The sequence below is a fragment of the Pyrgilauda ruficollis genome, unplaced genomic scaffold, assembly GCF_017590135.1.
Source record: "Pyrgilauda ruficollis isolate IOZ18807 unplaced genomic scaffold, ASM1759013v1 scaffold10, whole genome shotgun sequence".
NCBI lineage: Eukaryota > Metazoa > Chordata > Aves > Passeriformes > Passeridae > Pyrgilauda > Pyrgilauda ruficollis.
The window spans coordinates 3,896,430-3,921,553 of NW_024508101.1; the positions used below are offsets into that span (position 1 = coordinate 3,896,430).

The 25,124-nt window shown below is 41.1% G+C and overlaps 1 protein-coding gene across 3 annotated transcripts in view; it reads left to right on the forward strand.

The window, feature by feature from the left end:
• The window catches only part of FOXP1 (forkhead box P1), a 376,939-nt gene that overhangs the window by 139,439 nt on the left and 212,376 nt on the right, over positions 1 to 25,124 (forward strand). For all 3 annotated transcript variants that reach the window (XM_041460973.1, XM_041460964.1, XM_041460982.1), the window contains one exon: positions 20,056 to 20,121. The gene's annotated coding sequence lies outside the window, so the exon portion shown is untranslated. The remainder of the gene's footprint in view (positions 1 to 20,055; positions 20,122 to 25,124) is intronic.

Genomic DNA, 25,124 nt, shown 5'->3' on the forward strand with positions numbered 1-25,124 from the left:
AACCTTTGAGGTTGGTGGGAGCACATGGGACTATTTGAGTAACCAGTTCTTCATGAACCCACACCCTGCCAGCCTCTGCAGCGGCCTTTCACGCCCGTGGAGCTGCAGCGAGCGTGTTCTGTGCAGTCACTCGTAAGTGCACTTCAGTATCATTAGAGGGAGGGATTTATTAGTTTCTTCCCTTTAAGAAGATTTAATTAGTTCCTGTCATATTTCATATTTTACATACAGGAAAGATACAAAATGGCTCCTGAGGAAAACTGAGCCAGCTCGATGGGAAAAAGAGCCCTTCTCCAAGCCCCAACCTTGGGAAGCCTTTGTAAAAGCAAAAATGTGATAGAAAAGTCTTGTCAGTTCTCAGCACCTACTTGATTTCTTATTTTTTATAGAGCAACTACCTCGTAGCAGCTGGAGTTGTATATGAATTTTCTTGGTGTGAACCCACATGTAGGGCAACAAATATCACATGAAAGGTGTTGGCCAGTTCTTTCTGCAAAAGGCAAAACTATCTTGTCGTGCTGGGGCCAGCACTGGCAATCTCTTCACTGCTGTGTTGGTGCCATGGTCAAAGCTCTTTTGGCAGGCATTGGGGATTTAGAAGCTTCACAGCCCCTGAGTAGTTAACTAACAGAAATACATTTTGTATTATTTTTTTAGAAAGACCCTAACTTTGTGCATCTGCAGTTCAACACATTTGGACTGTGGTTTGTCTTGCAATGGTTGTGAAAGAAATGCACTCTTTTTAGTTAAACCTATGTCTTAGAAAATACAGTAATTGCTATTTAGCCATACAAAATAAATAGCTACATAAAAATTAGCTCCTCCCCTAGGAAAAGAAATAGAGCTTATAAAATTTATTATTTTTGTTGATCTTTGCCTGCTCTCTTGCAGCTGCCGGAAAGGTGGCTTTGCATTTGCAGAGCTTGGTGCACAAATAAAGGAGTAAATAAAAGGGTTTGCTGACGCAAGTGTCGCAAGGAACGCACAGCACGTGAGTGGAAAACCACTCCAGTGGGCAAACAAAGCAATGTGCTGCCTTGAGTATCCCGGGCAAACCTGGGGGGAGTGGAAGGCAGTAGTGATTTTTTTGTCTGGATTAGTATGAATGTTTTTAAAACACTGCTGACTGTCAGTGTCAACAGAGAAGTACAGAGGAAGAAAAGCAGAAATAAAAGTGTGACTGGAAAGGTGGATCAGAATACAGTAATTACAGAAGCTTTATTTTTGCTGCCTTTGATGCTAGCATAAGTATGTGAAAACTAATGCACTGCAGAGGACAGGTTTGTGGTTGAAATACACTTGATAGATTTTGACAAATTAAACAGTTGTAAAGATGTTTGGAAGTTTTCCAGATCTTTACTGTTATTTATGTCACTGAACTAAAAAATCAGTGGTTAATTTGCAGTTCTTATAATTTTTATGATACTTATGTTGTTGTAAATTTAGCAGCGTGCGGCATCAACTCAGCGGGATACATTTTATGTTGTCAGCTACCTTTTGATATCATAATAGATTTCAGTTGCCAAAGCTTCGGGGAGAGAGAATAAAATGTACAAGTGCACTGTGTGAGTCCCTGGATCAGACCCAACTAGGAGAGGAGTTGGTGCAGGGTGGTCCCTGAGGCCAGGCCTGGTCCTTAGGGGCCAGCAGGGATGCACCAGTCCTCTGCCAGGGGTGGCAAATGTGTTTTAAAGTGGTAAGGATGGATAAGATGCTGTTAGGATTGAGCCCTGCAGTATCATTAGTGAATCTTTGAAGTCTGAGTGGCTGCTTAGAGCTGAAAACTGCAGCAGCGCAGAGCTCCTCAAGTCTGGTCCCACCACATGGACTTTGTCTTGACTGCATCTCAGCAGTGTCCAGTGTGGGCTGTGCCTAACAGGTGGCACATCTGGTCTTAGAGCACTTGTCAAATTCATGTGTGTCTCAGTGTGTAACCTGAGGGTTGAGGGAATTCTCCATCCCAAATTTACTTCTGCTAGTGACTCTCCGTACACAGTGGTCCACAGTGTTTTTCCTGGGTAAACACAGGCTAGAGAGAGAGAGCAAGTCAATCTCCAACATGATGTGGTTGGATGTAGGAGAAGCTTCTGTCCTGTGGGATGGCATTGATCAAAAAGGGCAAGTCCTAACTTGTATTTTACAGAGTGCCTCTGATACCTGAATTCACACTTTTTAAAAATAGATACTTTTTGCGCTGTTTTTCTTCTTATGAACACTCTCTATTCTCTGTATTTATAGACTTTTCTTCTGTTGTCTCCTGTCATGGAAGATGGAGAGGCATCTTAAATTCAGGTGACTTAAAGAAGAGATGTCGTTGTTTCTCTCTTGGGAGGTGTTTTTTAGGGGGTTAAAAATACTGGTTTTAATCTGAGGAGTGAGACCTGCCTCGGGAATATGTCACATATGAAACAGACTTCTTATGAAGCCTAGCCGTGCCCTTCCCATCTTCTACTCGTTTCAACAGTTGCCCTTTGCCTTCTAAGCCTGAAAATGGAAGAATTTATTAACGGTTGTTTCCTCAGTGTTTGTGGCATTAGCCACGTTTCTCAAGGGCGTTTCATTTGCTCTTTCCACTCTAACGGGATTGTCCATTGAGTTCAGCTCTGGCACATTGGGGATCCATTTGCACAGATAGCTGATTAAGCTGAACCTTCCTCATCCGTAGGTAATCCCAAAATACGCAAATTGTTAGCGTGAGATTGGTTTTCGCACATTTTTAGGTTTATAATTAAGCGCTTTGTAGCTGTCCTCCACCTCCACCTCCCTCCTCATCAGAGTCTTTAGCTGTGCTGACTCCAGCTCTCCCATTCCCTTTTTCTTACTTGATTATCTCTTTATTTCTTTTCTTTTCCCCTGGAGGTAGTTTTATGTCTGGCTCTTTCTCTGGGTACTGCTTCAAAGCTTCATGGCTTGGAGCAGATTTTTGGGCACAAAGAAATTTTGCAGAAAGAGCATTCTGCCACTGCTTGGGGTTTTTGCTGGGTCTTGCTTCCCAAAATGACAATGGCCAGTACTGGACTGAGCACATTGCTCTGGGGGAAAGACACTGATTTACTCTTGACTTTAGGAGAGACTGGAGATGGGACAGCTGAGATGGGTTTGTTTGGAAATTGCCAGCCAAGAAGGAGGTGAGGTGTTGGTGTGAGCAGCAAGGAGCTGATGTTTGCTTGTGCTCCTGCACTGATGCTCTTCAAGTGGAAGATGCTGCTCTTCTGTGTTGGAAGAAGAAGAAGAAGATCAAATTTTCCTTTACCCTTGCAGCAGCAGACTGATATGTTAGTCTGCATTCACTGGCTAGACTTATTCTGGCTAATGTTTGCCAGATTCTTCTATTACATATTAAAATAAGATCGTATGAGTGGGTTTTCTTTTTGTGCGTGTTTCAAAAAACTAGGCCAGCCCTAACAAGCACATTTTTGTGTTTTTGTTGTTTTCTTTTTTTGCATTTTGTCATTTTACATATTGAAAAATGGAACGCAAAAAGAAAAAGGAAAAGCCTGCTAACATCAAAAAGAAATAAAGCTTTGCATTATTCTGCATAAGTGTTAAAATCTGACTGATAGTTTGTATATACTTCGTTCTTTTTGGTGTTTCCTTTCCCCACCCAAAGATCACAGATGCTATGATAAAAATTAATGCTCTTTTAATAAATGCTTTTCTTTTCTGAATTTGACCTAAAGAGGGTCGTGCAGTGCTTTTGTTACTAATATATGTGGCAGAATTTAGGTTAAAAAAATAGGCAGATTTGTTGGGGCAGGATATTTTGAAACAAAATGCAGAGCATTTCTACCTCTTTAAATCCAGCTATGTTAATATCATAAAGTTTTTATTTTAACCATCAGGAGAGAAGCCCTGTTTGAAGAATTCAGCTTTAAAAAATGTCTTTGTAAATTGAGATTTTAGGACTACCTATTTGGAGGATGTTCTGTATGATAAATGACCTTATAAGACAAAAAAAAAAAAGTAATTTTGCATGTCTGCTCCCTAGGATGTGTGATAATAATAAATGAACATTTTATATATCATTATATATATATCATGGCAGAACAAAGATCAGAAGATATATTATTCATTATTCCTGTTACTTCATATTTAAAAGGCAAAGGTTTTTGCTTCTTTGCCAAAACAACGGCTACAGAATGTATTTGTAATAATCCCAGCAAATACGAAGGGGAGAAAGATCTTCCAGGTCATTAGCACTGAAGAAAACAGAGATGCCTTTAATTGTATTCATTTGAACATTAATACATTAATGCCGAGATTTAAGTACTGTTACTATTAAAAATTAAACTGGAGGGGCAGTGTGCAGATCATATGCTTTAGTGTAAGTTGTCAGGTGCAGTGTTTGCATATTTAGCCTGCCATTCCAGCACTGAAGCGGACGTTTGAGGCCGCATCTGGCTTTCCGAGGGGCACTTTTTACACCACCCCGTCCCGGTTGCATTTCTGGCAATAGCACTTCTTTTTGTGGATGCAGTTGCACCACCTGAGCAAAAGCTGCAGTGGTTAAAATCAGAGGAGGGTAAGGAATCACTTGTTTGCTGTCCTGAAGTCCTCTTGTTCTTCCCCTGTCCTCCCCCCGCCCTGTCCGCAGTTATTTTGCAATATGCAACCCCCCCCCGAGCACTGCCTGCGGAACTGGAGTGGCTCTGGCATGTAGATTTCCCAGTGGGAGAACTTGTGTGGATGGTAATTTTAATGAGACCTGATTTAAGCAGTAGAATAGATCCATAAAACTAATACAAGCAGACTTTCAAGAGCTCTACTATTTGTCAGGGCAGTGAATTTTAGAGGTGCATCCATTGGCTTGGTAAAGAATATTATAATCTGGAGAATTTAGTCTGTATTAATTCAGATTGTTTCTATGCAAAGTACTATTGAGTCTCGAATCCAGGGCAGGCCAAATATAGACTTATTTATTTTTGAGTCTCAACTTTCGTCCAAAAATCGTGCTGGAACCACAGGACCTGAAAGCTGTGCTCTATATGAATGAATGCAAAGTCTGTATGAGTGCACACAGCTGTGCCTCCAAGCTGTGACAAACCCTTAGCTTTGCTTTTTTTCCCCTTCATTTAAGGCCACCGCTTGGTCCATATGTATTTCAACCTCTCCCAGGTTGTCACACCTAGTTATGTATGGCAGTAACACGGGTTTCTTGGGAGACACAGAGTTTTTCTGTGAATACAGGCGTTACACCCATCCCAGAACCTGAATCCCGCTTCACGTAATACACTTGGTCCATGGCTTTTATTTTTCATCCCAGTGCTCTGGAGCATCTCTTGCTGTTGTTGGAAATTGTGCAGTTCTGCTTGGCTTTACTAAACTGTTTTCTTTCCCTGCTCTCCTCCCCAGGCTCTTCCCTCTGTCCTGTTTGTTGTGGGTTTCTTCCCAACCAGCTTTTTTCACCTCGGCTATCTCAGATGGCAGTGAGGAAGAGAGCAGGTGTAGGAAGCTCGGGGCAGGAGCTTGAGATGGAAATGGGGGTGCTGGAACAACAATAAACAGCAGAGAACAAGAGGCAGACAAGCAGCATGGGGAGAAATAGAGGGAAGAGTGAGGAGGAAAGGATGGAGGCAGAGGGCAAGGAGGGAGGGAGGCCAGGGAGTCCATGTGAAGGTGAAGCAGAGGGATGCTCTGTGCCATGGGGGGGGACACCAGCTCTGCCACCCCTTCCCATCCTTGGGCATCCCACTGACTGCAGGGACAAGGGCAGAAAGGAGGTGGCTTCTGGCAGAATTGGTGATAGCAGGGACATGCATTTAAATAGGGAAAAAGTTTATTTGCTTTTTCTCGCAGGAGATGCTAAGTGATTTTTGCAGTTTGAGTGGAGTGGCATTATTGTACTTAGCTCTGCATTTATTAAATAAATTTGTTCTCCAACTCAAGTGTTAAGTGTGTATTATGAAACCTCGGAGCCAATCTTAGTGGTTGCAGTGTGCAAATATTTTTAAAATTATGTAATTAAACAGGGATTGGGCTGCAATGTCCACTGAAGTGATTTATTAATTGAATGGTTTGATTAAATTTAATGTTATTTTAGTTTATACAGAAAGGGTTGGTATCTATTTCACAGACAGGGACATCTTGTGGGGCTGTCAGTGATGGTCAGAGGTCCTTAGGAGGAATCTTTAGCACCCAATTAAATATTAACCAAGAAGATGTGACTTGTTCTTTCTCTGTCCCTGAAACTGTGTTTTGACATCTAAGGCTGGTGATAAAAATTTGCTTGGCAGAATCACTTGCAATGCACTCTATTTATCACTAGATTATTTCCAAATTAATCACGCTAAAAATCTTTCCATTGTAATTGTGCTGGGGCTCAGCGCTGTACGATGTGTGTAAATAAAAAATGCCCTTTTAATTCCATGTTAACTGTGTCTTGCTGCTGTTGCAGCCAAACTGTATCTGTTTCGGTGGAATGTCATTTTAAAGGTATTGTGGTTACTGAGCGGCAGCTGTGATTGAAAAGTATGTAAACTAATCTTTAGTTGCTCATGTCATTTTTATATTCTTATGTCAGAACACAAGAAAGCTGCTTTAAATTTGTCTTTCACTGTGTATTAATTTTCAAGTCTAATTTTTCTTGGGTTAAAGCATATACTGCGTTCTCTGCTACACATTACCATTTGGTGCCAAAGTAAATGGCTACTTGTGAAAAACTACAAAATTAGTTCCTGCTTGATTACTCTAAAATACATATTTATTTTCCTAGGGAGAGTTTTTATTGCCAGTGTATAAAGGACAATTGTCCTGTATGGTATCGGTGACTTAAAAAGCAAAGTAATCAAGCACCATATATTTATTACTGTGAAGAGCAGAGCTGTGCATTGCTTTCCCAAAAACAAGAAGGAAGGTACAAGGGGTTTTGGTTATTTTTTTTCCCCTTCTTCTTCTAGGCTTGCACTATGTGTTGTTCTGCTCTTTTAAATGCAGACCATTCGAAATGAAATCCTCAGCTAATATGGCTGCATAAGAACTTCTTTGTCTCTTGATGCCCAACCATTGAAAATTAAATGTGTTTGCGGATAAGTATTTATTCATACCATACCTCACACCTGATCTTGTGTCAGGATGACATCATCTTTGCCACAAAGACTTCTGGTGGTTTAAAAATGTTCCGTTGTGAAATAAGTGGGAGAGGTAGAAAAGGGGCAAGGAAGGCAACAAAAATAAACTGCTGGTGGGATTTGATGTTTTGCCAATTAAAAACAAAATATAAAAAATCATGTTCTGAGGTCCACATGCTACCTTTGATCCATACACAGGACTCCCATTCGTGCCGGTGGCTGTTCAGCCTGCGGAGGGAAGGCTGTACATGACTTAATTTGTATGTTGTGGGAAGTACATTTTCCTAGCATGTGGTCTAGCTTACTTGAAGAATCTGAAATGCGTTATAAATGTAAATGCTGTGTTTAAGTAAAACTTCATTATGTTTTGGTGGTTTCCAAAAATGCACAGGATTTGACCTTAAAGTGTTATTTCAAGGTGTTATGATGTATGAGCTAGACTTTGTAGTCTTCTAAATTAAATCTTTGAACATGTTATTATTGTATTTTGGCATCGGCAAGATGTAGTTCTCAGCTATTTTTTGTCACAGCCTTCATTTTTCTAACGAGAGTAACAAGACAGGGCCAGATTCTTCTGTAAGAGGCGTGTGCAGGATGGGGATTACCCTGCATTCACTGTGGTGTAACCAAGGACGGGTCTGCCCTCCACATCCAAGGGCATGGCAACTCCTCACCCATGGCTGCCATCAGCGCAGCCACCACCCAGCACCACTGCCTGTGACCATCACACAGCCCCACGTAGGATGCGGTGAAGGGATTAGCATTTGGATCCAAATCTGGTTCATATATAAAAGGGGTTGTGTTTCTGTTTCAAAAATATGAGCCCCTTTCACGTAGCCCAGGTGTGGATTAGCTCTCTAAACCATTTGCCCATTCCTGTATTTGTGGGAGACTGTTTTCAATTCTTACAAAGAGGCTGTACAAGTCCAGCCGTACAAACAGCAGAAGCAATCCAAAAGTGGATTTAAAAAAAAAAAATAAATTTAACAAAGTGTTTGTGATCTCAGCTTGGTAGTCTGGATGAGGGAGCAGACAAAACCACTATACGTATGCTTATTTCCAAAGAAAATAACTGCAAAAGATTTCCACCTATGCCATGAGTGCTCGGGGCTTGTATTCCTCCTGCTCTGTGTAACAACCATCTGTTCGTGTTACGGCAGGGCCGTGGGGCACCGTCCCCGCCGTGCCGTGTCCCCCGGGCAGCACCAGGCACGGGGAGTGTGCCAGCCAGCCACGGGGAGAGGCAGGGCTTGGGCTGGGGTATGTTGTTGCAGAAAAGTCGATTAAGAAGAAGAGCTCTGAGTCAGCCCCCGGGGCCGTGGCCGTCGGTCGGTGGAGCGCCAGAGAGAGACCGTCTTTGTAGTGTTGTTTTTGGTACCGGTTTCACGTTGCGAGCTCCTGGTATGAATCATGATGGTTACAAGGGTGATTTTCCCTCAAGAAAACAATCCCTCCCCCAAACAATCGCGGAGCCACCCTTTTGGACACTTTGCATGGATGGCTTTCTGTCTGTCTGTCCTGAGGTGGTCTTCCACTGCAGGCTTGGGGTGGGATGGGAGAGCAGTGCTCAGCCAAAGCACAGCACAGAGGCTCGTCCTCCATCTGTAGCCAGGAGTTTCCCATTTTCCTCCTTCACGAGCAGGCTGGCTCCTGGATGGGGGAGGCCTGAAAAATTCGTACGAATCTTCAAAATAAAAGACATATAGGATACCCCACTTTCCCTCTGTCATTCCTTCCCTGCATCCCAAATAGGGTAATGCTTAGAAATGCATCCAACCCCAAGTTCAAAACTGATTGCTTACCCATGTTTCTTGAACAGCTAATTTTGCTGGCACGTTATTATTCACCCTCTGCTATTTTCAAACTGTGACACAAAACTAGAGAGAAGAAGAGATTGAAATTTTGACCAGTACGTTATCCTGATACCTGAGATGCTATGTTGATATGAGAGTATCTTTACCACAAGGACTTTCTTGGTGGTTTTAGAGATCCCAGTGTGAATAAGTAGAAAAAAGCAGAACTAATAGCTAAAGAAGCAAAAATATTTTTTTCTTAAAGAAATTGATTAACATGCAAATATGTACTGTATGCATATTAAATATCATTTCAAAATGTGATGGGCAGGAAGCATAAGTGATGCCATTTGGTTTTGTGGCATCAGTGTGGGTTGATTAAGGGGGTGGGGATAAATTTTGGGGATTATTGATATAGCATGAGTAGAGCCAGATGGTTGTATTACACATCTTTTGTGTTCTTGTTTGCTTCTTAAAGCAGTTGCAGAATTTTGCCCTGGGCAAAATTTACTCTTTGCTCGTATGTTCCCCTGTGAATTTACTTTTGACAAAGTAGTTCACAAAGAGGGGAAACGCTGTGCCCACAAACCCATCTCTTCCCTTCACGTTTGTGAAGCCAACAGCCCCCTACTTCAGAAATATTTTGCAACTTGTGAAATAAATTAGCAGTAGGTGCAAGTTCAGAGTGTGTGTGTTGAGTATCGCTCCCCCTCCGTGTGTGGTATTGATTTATGGAGAATGCCATTTTTTAGATTTTCCTTGCAGTGTTGTGAAGAAGAAACTGTGGAAATGGCAACCAGTTCAGTTTAATGCACTACTTATGTAGTGTTCTTCCATTAAAGAAATGTTGTCTTAAAGATTAATGAGCTAATTTTTCCACTACTCCTTTTTTATTTTAAGTTTTGAGATTGTGGCATACCTGATTCATGTGATCAAAAACACATACTTTGTGGTATTCAGGTTGAGTGGGAGAAGGTTGTGCTAGGTAGGTGTTTGTGACATTTGTTGGAACTGCTTATCACCCGAACCACCAAAATTTACATGTGTTTGTTATTTCCCTTTGAAAGCAATTTTTTATTTCCCATAATAAGATGGGTTTTTGTAAAGGCTTTGTAAGAAAGAATTTCTGTCTTTCTTGTGCCTCGCACCAGTTTTTGTGGGTGTGTAACTCCACTAACTTGGATGAGGTTACTCCCAGTTTACGGTGCTGTAGGCTCCTGGATGATGAGTTCCCTCTAGATCTGGCAATTATAGGGAAACAGTTCTACTTGTAAAGATGTTTTGTCCTCTGCCTGTGTCCCTGCGTGAAATGTGTGTTTGCAGAAGGTGAGGAGACTCACCTTGCTCATGGTGGTGGGACTTTTATTGGGAACCAATTAATGCTGACACTGATTCTGTGGCCCCATGTCTGCATCCCTTCTCCACACAAAGCCGAGCCCCGTGTTTTGCCCACTTGGGGAGCAGCAGCTTTGGGCCCATTTTTTAGAACCAGTACTTGATGTGTAAATGGGGATGGGCAGCTCTGAGCCCATTGAAATCTCTGAGTAGTCCAGTCACAAGTCTGAGACCAGAGCAACTTACTCCTCATAATGCTGCCATTGTGCTCATCCAATCTGATCAGTTCTGGAAATGTTTTAGTAAGTCTATCTTACAACACTATAAGAAGATAATCAGCTGCCTTAGAAGGTCCCCATCTGGAGTATAGAGTTCTTTTACTGAAAGATGTTTTGCCTTTCCGAGATAGCTCTCGCATTTCATCATCTGTTGTGCAGAGATGAAGTGCATATGAAAAGTCAGTGACTCTGAATCCATCTGTTGTTATTATTTTCCACTGATAATTGGCTTGAACAATGAAATGTCTGTGTCTGTAGCCTTTGAAACTGTACACCCTGTTTATTTTCTGGAGGTCTTGCTCCGCTCTCCCCCCTCCTTTTTTTTTTCTTTTTTCTTTTTTTTCCCCTTTTTTTTTGGTTTATTTTATTTTGGTGTTTTTTTTTTTTTTCATTTTTCTCTCAAGCTCATAACTAGTTGAGCTTGTATGAAGATGACATCTTTGACTCTGTGCATCAGTATGTGTCACTCACCATCTAAAGCTTGCCTGCCAATTTTTGTCAGGGTCCTGTGTCTCTGCTGTGTGAGTGTAGAGCAGGCTTACAGCAGGAAGACTGGCAGATCCAGAGTTCATAGATATCTTACCTGAAATGTAGTATTTATATCACTTTCTCTATTAAAATATTAATTTAGAGACCAGTATCTAATACCTATGGAATTAGATACTACCTGTAATTGTGTAATATATTCAGTTGCATCCAGTTTTGCACAATGCAGGGTATTAATATTGGATTCCACTAACAGCAGTTCCATTAGCTTGCTCAACCAGTATGAGATATATATGAGCAGGGAGGCATAACTACCAGCCAGAACTGCCAAAACAGTCATTAGAAGCTCCATTGGGATGGACAAAGGCTTTTACGCAGTGATATACTGATTAAATTTTGTTCTATGGTTTATTTGCATCAAGGTTAGATCGGTATCGTCTATGTGAAAGTATTATCTGACGCCTTATTTGGAAGGTCATTTCAATGCAAAAATGGTGAACGACACAGGGGCTCTAAAATTTCTCGTGGGATTCTTTCTTGGAGGATTTTTCTCCTGTTAGGCTTGACTAGCTCACGTTATCAATGTTTTTGTGCTTTAACCTGGTGAGTTTATCCAAGGAGGTGTAAAAACTCCCTCCATACCATACAAGTGCTCAGTGGAACTGAACATGCTAGATGCCTATTAAAACTGTGAGTTATATCCAATGTCCTTTGAAATAATCTGTGACACATGCTTGAGAATCCAGTAAATGTGTGTTGCATCTTGAAAGGCTGAATTTTCCTGTGCCTGCCTTTGTGTAAGTGCTCTTTCAGAATGAAATTTCGGGGCCGGACGCAGTTGTGCCGTCCATGTTACGCTGTAGTCTGGAGCACCAGAGAGTAAGGCAGAGGAGTATAATCTTATTTGTGTTTCAATGGCAATCATTTAATACTGCAAGTTATTAAAAAATAATTAAATTACCAAAACCAACATGTAGCTAGGACTTACAATAAAAGGTCAATGTGATTTGACTCCTTAAGTTAGGAAGGGACACTGGTGAATTCCAATTGCTTTAAAATCGTGCTGCTTCATTCTATTTCTAAACTGGAAGGATAAATGAGACTGAAAAATAATTTATTTCTCTAGAAGGAAGAGTAAATCACAGTATGTAATTATGTATATTCAATTATAATAATAAATGTTTAGATATGTTTGGTGGTTATCGCAGTCTCTAATTTAGTTGTTTTTTGAAGTAAATATAGTTTGGAGGGCTTGTTTCATGACAGCAATATTTTGAAAATAAGGTTTTTAAGGAACACTTGAGAAGTTTCTTTCCTTTTCCCAAATAAACTAGTAAATAGGTGTGTATTATGTGGTGATTCATAACAGCTAAAATAGGTCTGTGTCTGGAATGTCTCTTATATAGTAAAAAAAACAGGGACAGTAAGAGCAAATGCAGATTTAATCTGTCAACCAAAAGTCTCTGTATTAATTTAAAATCCTTGTTAAAGGCCAGGAATGTATTGGATTTCAGTACAGTTAATGAAAATTAATTTTACAGGTGGTGTTTGGTTGTGTTTCTTCTGCTTGTGGTGAGATGGGTGGCTGAGCCAAAGTGGGCACAGCACACGATTCAGCTCTGTGCCAGAGCAAGGCTTAGATTAGGAATGAGCTTTTGGCGTGGAGTTGTTGGTGCTGTTGTTATTTACTATCAGAGGAGCAGAGCGTTTAGCGCTAGGATTTGATTTGATTTTGCAGCTCCTATCCCCTTAAACAAGCTGTGTAGCTTGTCAGAGATCAGGACAGGTAGAATGCACAGCAGGCGTCTGATTTGAGCCAGTTACTCATTTGCTGAGTGTTTGTGTTTATGCAAAGGGGCCTCTTCCTGCATATTTAATCTAGAGTAAGGCAGTGGCTTTTGTTGTGTTTAGACCACATACCTTCAGTCCTTCCTTACACTGCAGCCAGTGTTGAAGCACAGAAAGGCTTGATAGTCAAAAGTGCTTTAGTGTTTTCAAACTCTCAACTTTCTGCAGTTGGTTGGGAATGTACAGCTCTAAGCCTTTTTCTTCCTCATTAATGGGTAAGTTTGCACTCGGTACAGTAAGATACTTTTTTACTGTTCCATTTTATAAATGCACAAAATATTTGTTTGTTTGTAGTTGTCCAAACCTCCTTGAGAAAAACTGCTCTGCTGAGGGAGTTTGTTGCACAGAATTAGATCAAGAATACAGGTGTTTCTGGCATATACTTCTGAATTAAGTATTAAATGCCATATTGCAATAGGCAGGTATTTGCGGGGTGGGGAAGTGGGGGGGGAATGAGTTTGGTGTTATTATTCTTTGTACTAACAAATCCTGTTTTGTAACTGTCCTGAAGATAATGCTTCCATTGTTAGCTAAAAGCTTTCAAACAGCAGTGAGCAACGCAGAACTGCAAAAGAAGCAGCAAAAAAAAAAAAAAAAAAAAAAAAGGAGGAGGAGGGGGGGAGGAAAAAAAAAAAAAGCAACCCTCTGGTACTTATTGTTTCCTTTGCAAGGGTCCTCACTCGAATGTCTGCGCTGTAATAGGGAGGTTTTTCTTATGTGGAAATTGAATCGTCTCTTCATTGATATTAATAGCACACTAGAGATGTTAGCCATGATGCAGAGTACCAGAGCTGTGGAGTAGGAAACCTGATATTGCAGGGGGAAAAAAAATGACAGTCCTATTGCTCCTCAGTGTGGGAGACATCCCTCCCCGAGAGCAGAGTTTGCATAATGGCATCCTGCCTCAACTATTTACTTATAGGTGTTTTAATCTCGGGCTCTTTCTTTTAGTACAGGCGTAATTACTGCCGCTCGCTCCTGCACTTATTAACTGCGCAGCTCGGTTTCTGATTCCGTCTGGACAAATTAGTTTTAAAAATGACTTTGGAGAGAATCCGTGCGGTGTGCCTGCACAATGTACACAGTGTATACGTAATGTGTGCTGCGTTGGGAGAGCGTCGGGGTCCGACGGGAGGGAATTGGCATCAAAAATTAAAGAAAAGACGACAAAGGGCACGTCTTGGAGGCTGAGGGTTGAAGCACAGACAGCGCTTGGAGAAATGTGGAAAATGTGCGGCGAGGCCAGAAGTAGTAGTTTTGGTTCCCAATTAACTATTTCCTTCGTTTGAGTAACTCCTCTCAAACAGAAGAGTGTGCTGTTCCACCACATGTTGGAAAGTGTGAGAATCTGAATAAAATTTCATCAACCTTATTAAAATATGTAGGGACTTTGGTCTTCTTGGGTACGAATCAGCCTACAGACTCGGAGGCATTTATTAACAATAAGACTGCTGAGGTTTTTTAATAACAAAATTACAAATACCGTGTCTAATTGTAAGTGTATTACTTTTATGCACCAGTTAAAAAAAAAAACAAAAAAACTTTTTATAAGGAAAAGTACCTCAGTCAAAGCACCTCGTGTGATTAGTGCTATTGTATTCTTAAATTTTGATTGATAGAGATAATAGTTTTCACTTAAAAATACAGACAGGTACTTTAACTTTCCATGACAATAGCTATTTGCATTTCTTTTATCTTTTTGTTTAACATTTGTGGGGGTTGGGACGGATTTGATTATTAACTCTTATTGCACAGCGAGGTAAATGCTAAAACAAAGCTTTTGTTAAAGCTTCAAAAGGTAAAACAGCAAATATTGTTTTTAGGCTTCAATATTTAAAGGCTGTTAAAGGATACCTCGAAAATATTTTCACATGACCACGACCAGGAGTGTCACTCGCCTGCCAGGTAAGGGACGGGACAGGCCGGCGGCGGGGGGGGGCTGTGGCGGGGAAGTGTCCCCGAGCAGCGCCGGGGTCACGGCACGGGCTGGGGGGCGATGTGTCCCCTTGCCCCTGTTTGTGTGTGCGGGAAGTGGCGCTGGGGACAGCGCCAGCCCTGCCCGAGGCCCCGCGGTGGTGCCGGCCGGGCAGCGGCGGGGCCGGCCCCGGTGCCCGCGGCCGCGGCCGTGCCGCCGCTGGGCACGGGCATCCCCCGCCTGCTGCTAGCCGGAGAGGTCAAGTTTCAGGAGGAGAGTTGTAGCACAGGCAGAAAATGGTTAAGGCTGGTACTAAGGCACGGGGAGTTATTTTAAGAAACGGGGAAGATCTGGCGATAGGAGGCAGGCGGCGGCGTTTGATGGCTGGCTCTGGCTCCGGGAGATGGTGGCCCCTGGCTCGGGGAGGTGGGATCTGGCCGAGGGAGAGGGGGTCTGCCTCGGGGATGGCCTCTCCTCACCTGCCAGCCTGGGGGGCTCCCGGCAGCGCGTTCCCTTCACCTGGCACGGACTCGGTGAGGGCCAGCGCTGTCACTCACGAGAGGCGAACAAGCAATCCATCAGTCAGAGATGCAGGAGTGAGCGATCGCGGTGCAGATCCCGTGTTGGACGCGAGCTGTTCCCAACTTGCCTGCGAGCTGCACCCGTGTGTTCCCTGTAAGAGCTGTTAAAAAGCGGGGGAGGAACGGATCGTGATTAGTTTTGTAGATTTGGCTTACGCCGAGTTTTTCTTTTCCAAGGTTACGGTGGACTTGAAAGGTAATATTAATTTGAAAGAGCGAATGTGCTGTGCATAGCTTTGTCCTCATGCTGTTATTTATTTTTATTTTATTTTATTTCTGTTTGGAATAAATAATGAGCGCCAGCCAGAGATTCTGAACAGCCTGCTAATGACTGAAAAGGAAAATACAGTATGATTTGCTCCCTCCTTCCACTGAGAAGCAGCAAGGTAGTGAGCATTGATATCCCTGTGTTTTGGCCTGTACCAAATCCACTTCCCCCTTTTCAAAGAGAGGTTGAAGAAGTGCACTTAGTCTCTCACAGTTTCACTGTTCACCTGCATTTCACTTTCTGATGAGTTGGTAAGGACTCCTGGTATAGAAAATCTCCTGTGCCATGCCTCCTGAGATTTACATATGTTACACAATAAAAAGTGGCCACCTTGACAGTGGTCAGAAAAAAAATTATCTCCTAGATTATTTGAAGTATTTAGTTTAATATATAATTTTTTTCAGGTTGCTAGATAGCTCTTTAAAAATAAAATAGGTACAACAAAACTGAAGAGACAACTACTGACCATCCTCAAAACAGTTCTACACATAATTTGTGTTAGTGCAAGTAACCCAGTTGGTGTGCTGGGTGAGGAAATAACCTGTGTGCAGGACTGGCCCACGAATCTGCCTGGTGCCAGATGTTTTCTCCACAATCAGCGTACATTCTGTATTTTCAGAACCAGCAAAATATCAAAAATATTTTTGTTTTTCTCTTGCAAAAATGCAAGATATTTTGATAAAATCACAGACTGCGTCTTTTCCTGCATAGGACAAGAAAATAATGATTATAAGAATAGGACATATTATAAGTAGTACATATGTTCATATTTCAGCCTGTGTGCAGTTGAATGTGACTCAGGGACTTTTGAGGGGAAAGAACAGCTGTATTAGGTGGTTACAGTTCACTTTATTTAGAAGAAATTACTGCACAGAAGTGCTTATTTTGGTGATCAGGTTTTGGTATTTTAAAACTTTCAGGAAGCTTTTTAGTAAATATTTTAATCAGACACATTAAATACATTTCAGCTGGTCTTATATAAGAAAAGTAAATCAAAATATAATTTCAAAACCAGTTTTTTTCCTTGTGCTGTCAGGTGCATGTGTCTGTTTTATCTTTATTTTTTAAAAAGTGTGCTTTCTAGGTAGTGAAGGGGAGATTCCTTTGCTGCGTTAGGTTTCCTGTAATATATTGTAGGCTTTTGAGGGCTGGGACGCTGACAAAAAATGTACATGCGTAATTCTGAGCAAAGGAGCAGCTCAACTGGTGTTCTACTTTCCTGTGTAAAATTACTCAGAGCCAGTTTGTGTGGGATCAAGGTCCTTGTTAATCTATTTTTGGCTATACCCAAGGCTGTTCTCATTTAGATATTAGTAAAAAATGTTAGAGTTTTAAGTAGACTTTCATTCTGCAATGGTCTCTGTTTCTGAGTATTCTCTGTATTATTGGTTAAATTTGGCTTTGCAGTGATCCCTTGGAGTTAGGGCTCCATCCTGCACATCCATTCCCTGGAATGACCTCACTGCCCTGGAGGAGGAGATCACTAAATCAAATAAATGTTGTGGGATCAGAAGAGTTACAAGGTCCAGCCCAACAGCAGTTGTAATGTCAAAGCTTCTGATCTTTGCCTGGTCCCTTGGTACCAGGGGAATAGGTAGGACCTGATGCAGGACAAGGGTGGGCATTCCTGTTGGAAAAGGTTAAGGCGCTGGCTCAGGCTGAGATTGTTTTTGTCTTTCCAAAATCCTGCCCAAAACACTGTTTTAAAAAGTATCTTTATATCCAGGGATTTCAAACTCTGTTCCAACTACCTATCTTGCTAGTGGGTAAACTGAGGCACATGGTGAACAAAGCTGACATTTTCAGGAATATCTGGTAAAATTTGTTCAGAGCACAGAGTTTTGTGTGGACTCTTCCTCGTGTATGGCATCAGTTGAGCCTTGGAAGTGGCGTTGAGGGTGCTTTGAGACCTTCTCTGCCCATCAGGCAGCAGGACCACTGCTGCTTGCTTGCAAAGTGGATTTTTGTGGTTTGGTTTCTATTTTAATCATCTCCTTGGGGGGAAAATATGAGTGTAGCGAAATGTCTTGCTTTGGTAGGATGGGATTTTTTCTTTGTTTGCTCCACACACACACTTACAGTGTTGATGGTACTTTGTGTTTATCTTAAAGACAGCATGATGGAAGGAATGTGTGTTGCCTACATCAATTCGCTCACCCATATAAACAGTTTCAGGAGGAAAGTCTGTATTTGTGTTTCTACGTTTTGAGATACTCAACTTTTAGACTATTAATGAGAGATTTTCACAGGTGGGAACAGCTGTTTCTGCTGTTCATTTTAACTTTAATGGTGCATTTTCCATATTTTTGAAAGCCAGGTAACATATAGTAGGAGTTTGATAACCAGAAATTAAAGCAGTCTGGATTTCAATCAGGGAATAATTTGTGAGGAGAGCTGACTCCTCCTCAGCCCCCTGTAGACCCTGTTGGTCTCCCACCAGCTGATTGTTGAGCCGGATTTCCTTGGAGTGTGGTTCATGCAAGACAAATGTGTTTAGAAAATGATACCTGCCTTTTTCAGCACTGCCCAAAGGGATACTGAATGCACATTTTATGCAAACATTTGATTTTCAGCAGCTTCCTTAAAAAGTACATTTTAAGATGGTTCATTTGCTATCGTGAAGACTCGGGGTAGAAATGAAGTCTGCTTGCCAAAATACTGCCAAAATAAGGATCTGACTGCCAAATACCCAGAAAATTTATAAAACAGATAAATATGAAAAGAGGTTTAAAGTGTCAAACCCAAGATAACCCCTGCAGCAAAGCAGGATAAAAGCCTTTATTGTTGCTAATCTAAGAGCACATCACATGTCGGAGGTCATGTATTTTACATAAAAGATGTATTGTTTTACATACTCTCAGGAAGGTGAGCCCTGACCTATTATGATGGAGTAGTGTTATGTCCTTTACAGTGCAGAATCAGGAATTTCTTATATGTGTACCTCAGCAAAGAACACAGGGCTTCCTATACAGCACACATGTTCAAATTTTGGCCCCCAATGTTCTGGTACTGCATTACAAGAACTGTGAAGAGCTTCTCACACAAAACATAAAAAATAAAAATGAAATAAAGTGCCAGTGAGCAACAGATAAAACCAATATTGATTTCATATCAAGGTAACCTTTTTTCTCCCAGCTAAAAAAATCAGGCTTCAATGGAAAAGAAATAATGCCTCATTCTCATTGTGAAAACATTTTTCCTTCCAAAATAAATGGTGAATGAGTTCATATTCTTTTGAGTGAACTTAGTGAAGATTCTGATTTTTTTCCCCAGAGGTTGGTATTTTACTGCTCCCATAAAAAGCTTCACCTAGTGATGTAAATAGCACAGCTTACCATTTGGTAAGTTTCACAAACACCCCCAAAACTCCACATCACTGTGTGAATTTTATGAAATGGAGTTTCACGTAGCTCTGTCTTACACATCCACATGTCACTGACTTTCCGTTCCGTATGAAGTCATCAGTGTCACCAAATTATCACATATTTCTTTGTGTCTGTATTACATGGTACTATCTCCCCTGCAGCAGAAAATCAACATTTCAGTGAAATTATGTTATAATTTTACTCTGTTAAGGTATTTGGTCAATTGATGTGGAATTAATTCTGAATGCTGTTAGTGGTTTGAGTTAGTAACTTGATCTAAATTAATAAACAAATGTTTTTCTTTTCTCTTGTACCATATGTTGATCCCAATTACATGAACAGAAAGTGGCAGATTGTCATGTTTCTTAAAAGATTACATACTCTTTTGCATAAGAGAGAGTACACAAGATGCAGTAATATACAGGGTAAAAAAAAACCTACACGTGCTGTTTTCTCCCTCCTACTTTTTATAAAGATGCACTTTAATTATTCCTCCTTTTAATACCCACTGCTCTCACCACCTTGGCGTGCTCTTGGTAATGCTTAATGAGAAGATATCCCAAGACAGTAAACAACTTTCTGAATTAGGAAGATGTAGCTAGTTCTAAAATCTCATCTAGGACTGTGTCTCTATGGAAAAGGATAGAAAAAAGAAAGGATCCAGAAGATAAAATAGCAGTGGTTGCAAATGGTCTTAAAATGCCTTAAATAAGGAGAATCCATGCAGACAATAGTCAGATTTCTGAAACAAAGAACTGAACTCATTTATTATTCAAACTGAAAATAGATTGATAGACATCAAGATTAAGAAAGTTTATGTTAGAGAACAAAGATGTCTCATCACCATGGGGTTTTTTGCTTCTCTTTTTCTTCTCCCAAAGACCAAGTTGTTTGTGCTGAACTGAAGAACCTCACACTAGCTGGTACTGATAAGCAGCAGTCCTGTGACTTGATTGTTTTTATTAACTCTCTCTGAAAGTCATTCACCATTAAACACGATTAGATTCATTTGTTGCTTTATTTATGTTTGTACTTGCAAATGTGGTGCCAATGAAAATGCTTTGGGTGTTGCTGCTGACACTGACCCAGAGTCACGTGTGTTACCTCCTTTCTCTGCAGGGTAAGAAGAGTGACCTTTTTGGGTGGCTGTAACTGAAGATTGCTTTACAGGAGCAACTGAAGAAGGTAAATGCAAACATACTGTCTTTCACACTATTTTTGAAGTATGTCTGAACAAAGAATTTGATCCTGTGAACCCCAGGACCGTACCTTAGCTGCACAAGTAAAGGCTTTTCTGGCAACACGGATAAAGTTTGCAGCATTGGGCTTGGAGCTTTTGGAGTAAATGCTGAGCCTTAAAAATCCATGTTTTGCCTGCGAAGCCACTGGTTTAGGTGTTCAGTTGCATTTGAGGAGCAAGGCCAAAAAGATGCACTTTTTGTCTTTCAGCCATGTTCCAAGAAGGCTGCTTGGTAACTGGGCAGAGCCTGTGTGGGAATGGGAAGACCCTGCTCTGGCTGGTCTTTGTGGCAGCTCCATGGTCCATTGCTGCTGGGCTGGGAGATGCAGTGGCACAGCCTGTGGCAAGGTCCCCTTACTGAGGCAAATCCCTGGGGAGTGGTCAAGTCAGCTTCAGTGCTGCTTCATCCCAGGCTGAGATGCTCCTGAGTTTCCAGCAGCACATCGAGCAGAGCAGGAGAGCAAAATTTAGCTGTTAATTTGATTGCTTATTATCACTGCAAAAGTTAAAACACATGCTTTTTAGTCTTTGGAACACAGCAAAAAGGAAAGAAATATCACTCTCTGCAAAATGATTTTTATTTAAAGCAGCGTGAAAGTCCTTTGCTTCTAAATTAACTCCTTGCCTCTCTTCTGGTCCAAAGTTTCAAGTTGGGAAGGAATATTAACATCACAAAAGTGGTGATTCACAAAATTAACTTGCAGAGGAGAAGAGTAACGCAGATCAGTGTTTGGTACTGAAGGGTGTCATCTGACTGAGGTTCATATGGCTGCTTTATAATCACCTTCTTTCAGAAATTAATAGTCGGTTAAGCACCATAGCAACAAGCAACACTGATGTAAGCGCTGAGCAGTGGCTGCTGTTCGCTGTGATGTCAGTGCTCGTTAGTGCTGTTCTCTTGACCTTGTTTGAATATAAAATGGTGATTTCATTTTAAACTTAGAATTTTACAGAATGACTAAATGCATTGGAGTGAATTAAAGCTATTTTTATTTTAAATTTTATTAAAATGTACTTGAACGGGGAAAAAATGTCCCTGTTCTCTTCTGTTTTAAATTAAAATAGATCTGAGGACGATCTGGGATTTTTTTTTCACTTCTTTGTTGCCAAAAATATCTATTTAGTTAGGATGAAATTCATGAAGTTCAAGTGAATATTGCTATCCTTGGCCATGCCAGTGGTGTATGTCAGCTATATGATATATCCCTCTCTTCAAGATTTGAATCTTACTGGTTTGTTTTTTTATGGTGGAGCCCATGAAGTATTAGATGTATTTCAGCTACTGGAGAAGAAGCAGATCCTGCAGTTTAAGGAGCTAGTGCTTCCTTGCTCTGCAGCGTTGTTCCTCCTTTGAGTTTTTGTGAAGGGAAGAATTTCAAGTCCCAGGTGCATCAGAGGGCCTCGTAATTAATGGGTCTCTTGTTCCTGGTTCATGAGTGGCTGTATCCTGTGTGACCCAGGACAATTTGGAATTTTGGTGGTGTTAAATGCAGGACTCTACCTTTAGACTCCCTGAAGCTTGTAGGCTGTGTCTCCAAAAGCAGATCTCTTTTGTACTACTACCATCAGTGCACCACTCAGGCACGCATCCCCCCTGTCACTCATCTTTCTGCAGAAAGCAGTTTGGGTGATTCACTGGAAAAGACCATTAGATTTTTCAACCTGATCTCCTGTGTATCATAGGTTATTGATTCTCACCCCTGAGCAGAGCTGGTAAGCAGAGTTCAGCCAAACTCTTTCCTAGAAGCTGATCCAGGCTCAGGGGGAAGACAGTGAGGACTGGAGAAGCATGGGACAACCGTGGTGTGTGCAGGTGGATCTGTGTTCAAGGATATGCTGTCAAACTGTTCAACAAAATTTAAAACTTAATGGAAAACAAGCTGTTCAACGTGTCCTTAACATCAGGATTGTTTCTCAAAGAAGGTTTGGCTCTGTCCTGCTTCTACTGCAGTGAGGGGTGCAGTTTTCAACAAAAACCTATTTAGTGCAGGATCGGTCTGTAGTCTTGCAACATATTTCATAAAAAAAAAAAAAAAAAAAGCCGTAATGAATGATATGTGGTCCAAGAAACTGGATGTCAAATTTAAACTGGACGAGAATTGAAACCGCTGAGATAATAAACCATGAGAATAGGAGATAGTAATGGAAATAGTGATAGAGTCCTAATTAGAGCAGTGCCACTGAAACAGGGAAGGTTAAGGGTTTGGTTGATTGAGTTTGAGCTCAATTGCTTGATAGCTTAATTTCAGGTGAAATCCCATCTCCTGAGTTAGCGGTTAAGCTGCTCAGAGCAGTTGCAGAGCAGGACTCTACTCCTTGAGGAGCAGCCGCGTGGCCCCGGGCGTCCCAGCCCTGCGCGCGAGCCTGGCCTCGGGCATGCGGGGTGGGAGCAGCTCAGAGCTGGCAAAATAGATTTTTATTCTGCGTGGTTTGTTTGCTTTCTTTTTTTTTTTTTTTTTTTTTTTTTTTTTCTTCCCCTGTGAGCTCCAAGGAGCTCTGAACAGAAGCGCAAATAGCAGAAGAGATACAGCAAGGGTCTTTGATGGTTAAACCTTCAGAATTAAGATGTTTACATTCTCCTTTATTTAGCACTGTTAGGCATAATGCCTAATTATATGCCAGTTTTTCCTCACAGTAAGAATTAGAAATGTTTGATTTGGGGAGAAGGGAGACGAAATGTATTTTTACAGAATTATGGGCAATAGTGTTAGTTTTCTAGGAGCAGTCATTTGTTTAAATGTAGTAAAAGCATTTTCAATAATCAAACAGCATTCAGTGAGCATTGTAAATCAGGGATAGCTTGCATGCTGAAAATTGGAAAAGTACAAAACATGCTACTAAAATTGTACATTATTGATAACAAAAGACACGTGCAGACTTTTAAGATAGCAAAGATAGAATTCTTTAGAAAACCTTTAACAGCAAAAAAATCAACACAAAGGATTTAGCAAAGTTGCACTTAGTTTAAAATTTCAAATCTTAATGCTTGTCAGAGTTAAATGCTGATTAAATATTGATAATAAACCAGAAGCTGCCTGCTTAAACTCAGAGCGAATGAGATGATCAACAGATAAATCTGTGGTTTTGACCTATAACTTTCTTACATAGGTATGTTTTCTCCTCCCTTCCCTTCAAGCCAGGAGAAAGGTCAGAAGGACTTTTTCTCCTAAGCTCAATACTAAAAATGGTTTGTGTAGTTGGTGTATGTGGGAAAAAAAGTGGACAAAAAAAATTACTTTTTTCCAACTTTGTTTTATCAGGAAGAGAAATGGTTCTCAAACCAGGTTGTCAAGTCACTGTGCCATGTCTTTGCTGGCCATTGCAGGCAGAAGTCAAAACTCTGAAACAAACTCTTTCAGACACATTTCTGCTTATGAAAGGCTCAGCGGTGCGTGCCGTTTCTCCCCAGCAGTCTTCCTTGCTGGTGACTTCCAGAAGATGTGCTGGTGATGTCCTCAGTCCTGTTTTATGTACTGGCTTGGGTGGCAGGAGTGTTTGCACATCGGGCAGTGGGAAGTTGATAGGATGATGTTTTCCTTAGTGGATCTGGCACCTTGACTCTTCCTGCTTTTGATCTAAAGGTCTTAAAGCATATTAGTGAGCAGAAACAGCTCCTGTCCCTAGAACATGGCGTGTGCAACAACCTCTGAATATGGGTCCTGAGTATGGACTGGGGTTCAGTCACAAGGAGTTCTGTGACAGAGCAGACAACCTGGTTCTTGGGCATGTTCTCCAGTGTTTTCTCTGCAGTGTGCCCAAATTACACAGAGCTGTACTGGAAGCATTTTGCTTGAGTGCTTGTGTCACCCGCAGCAGTAAAGATAAACCTCATTGATGCCAGCTGCTCCCTTGCTGCTGGGGTGGTAGTCCTATAGCTGGAGTGATCAGTGTCTGTCAGGCCTCATCTAAAACTGGATTTATTTACTTTTGGATTATTGGGAGAACTTGTAATATCTTAATTGTTAAGAACTTTGAGTTACTGGAAGGTCCTTTCCTTAAGGTTCAAAGATAAAGTGTGGTGCAAAGTACCACATTTTCTATTTGTTAGTAACAGAAATTACAACATTACCTACATGTTTTGGGGTAAACCCTAAAAACTCTGTGTGGGGGTCATTGGAAGCACAAAGTATTTGAAGACCTTACCTGTTTGAATGAAAAGTTCAGTCCAGATACGTGTGAAGCTGTAACTTTTCTGAAGCAAGCGGGTCAAGAAGATGTAGCAATTAGATTAAGACATTTTGGGATAATTTAAGAAGTATCTGAGAAAATCTCATTAACATGGCCCACTAGCTTGTTGTATTGAAGACTTCAAAGATCTGTCAGAGGAGTTCTTTCTGTGCTATTGTCTGCCAGAATTAGTAATCTCGAGAGAACGTTTCTTTTGTTTTCTTTTGGCCCATTTAGCTTTTCTTCTTTTTCTTCTTAATATTCCTTAATATCTTACAAATCTTCAAGTGGGTTGATAGAAAAATAAGTTTCTCTGCTTTAAGATAGTCAGTAGCAGGTTTTGATCCTCTTATCTGATGCTTTTGGACCAAATCTTTCTGGTCTTCATGAAGACTGCTAAAGTGAACAGGACTTGGCCAGTATTTTGCATAATCCCATGGGGTTTCTCCTGTTAACACAATCACCCATTCTGAATCCCTGAAGAACATGGAGCACAAGGTTGAGAGGTTCATGCACACCTCCAAATTAGCCTCATCTGTGCCCAGAGATCAGACAGGTATTGAAACAAATGCATATATTGAAAATGGCCCAACTTGTAAAAGTTGTGACTGCAAATTAAGCAGCCAAAAAGGATGCACTGATGTTTGCCAGTACAGGTGCACCATGGAAGCAGCTACAAATACACCGTGTGATGCAGACTGTGCAATTTCTGGCCTGGTTCTTCAAAACCAAGCTGGATAATATGTCAGGATGTGCTGCATTTTATCACAGCTTGGCTGAG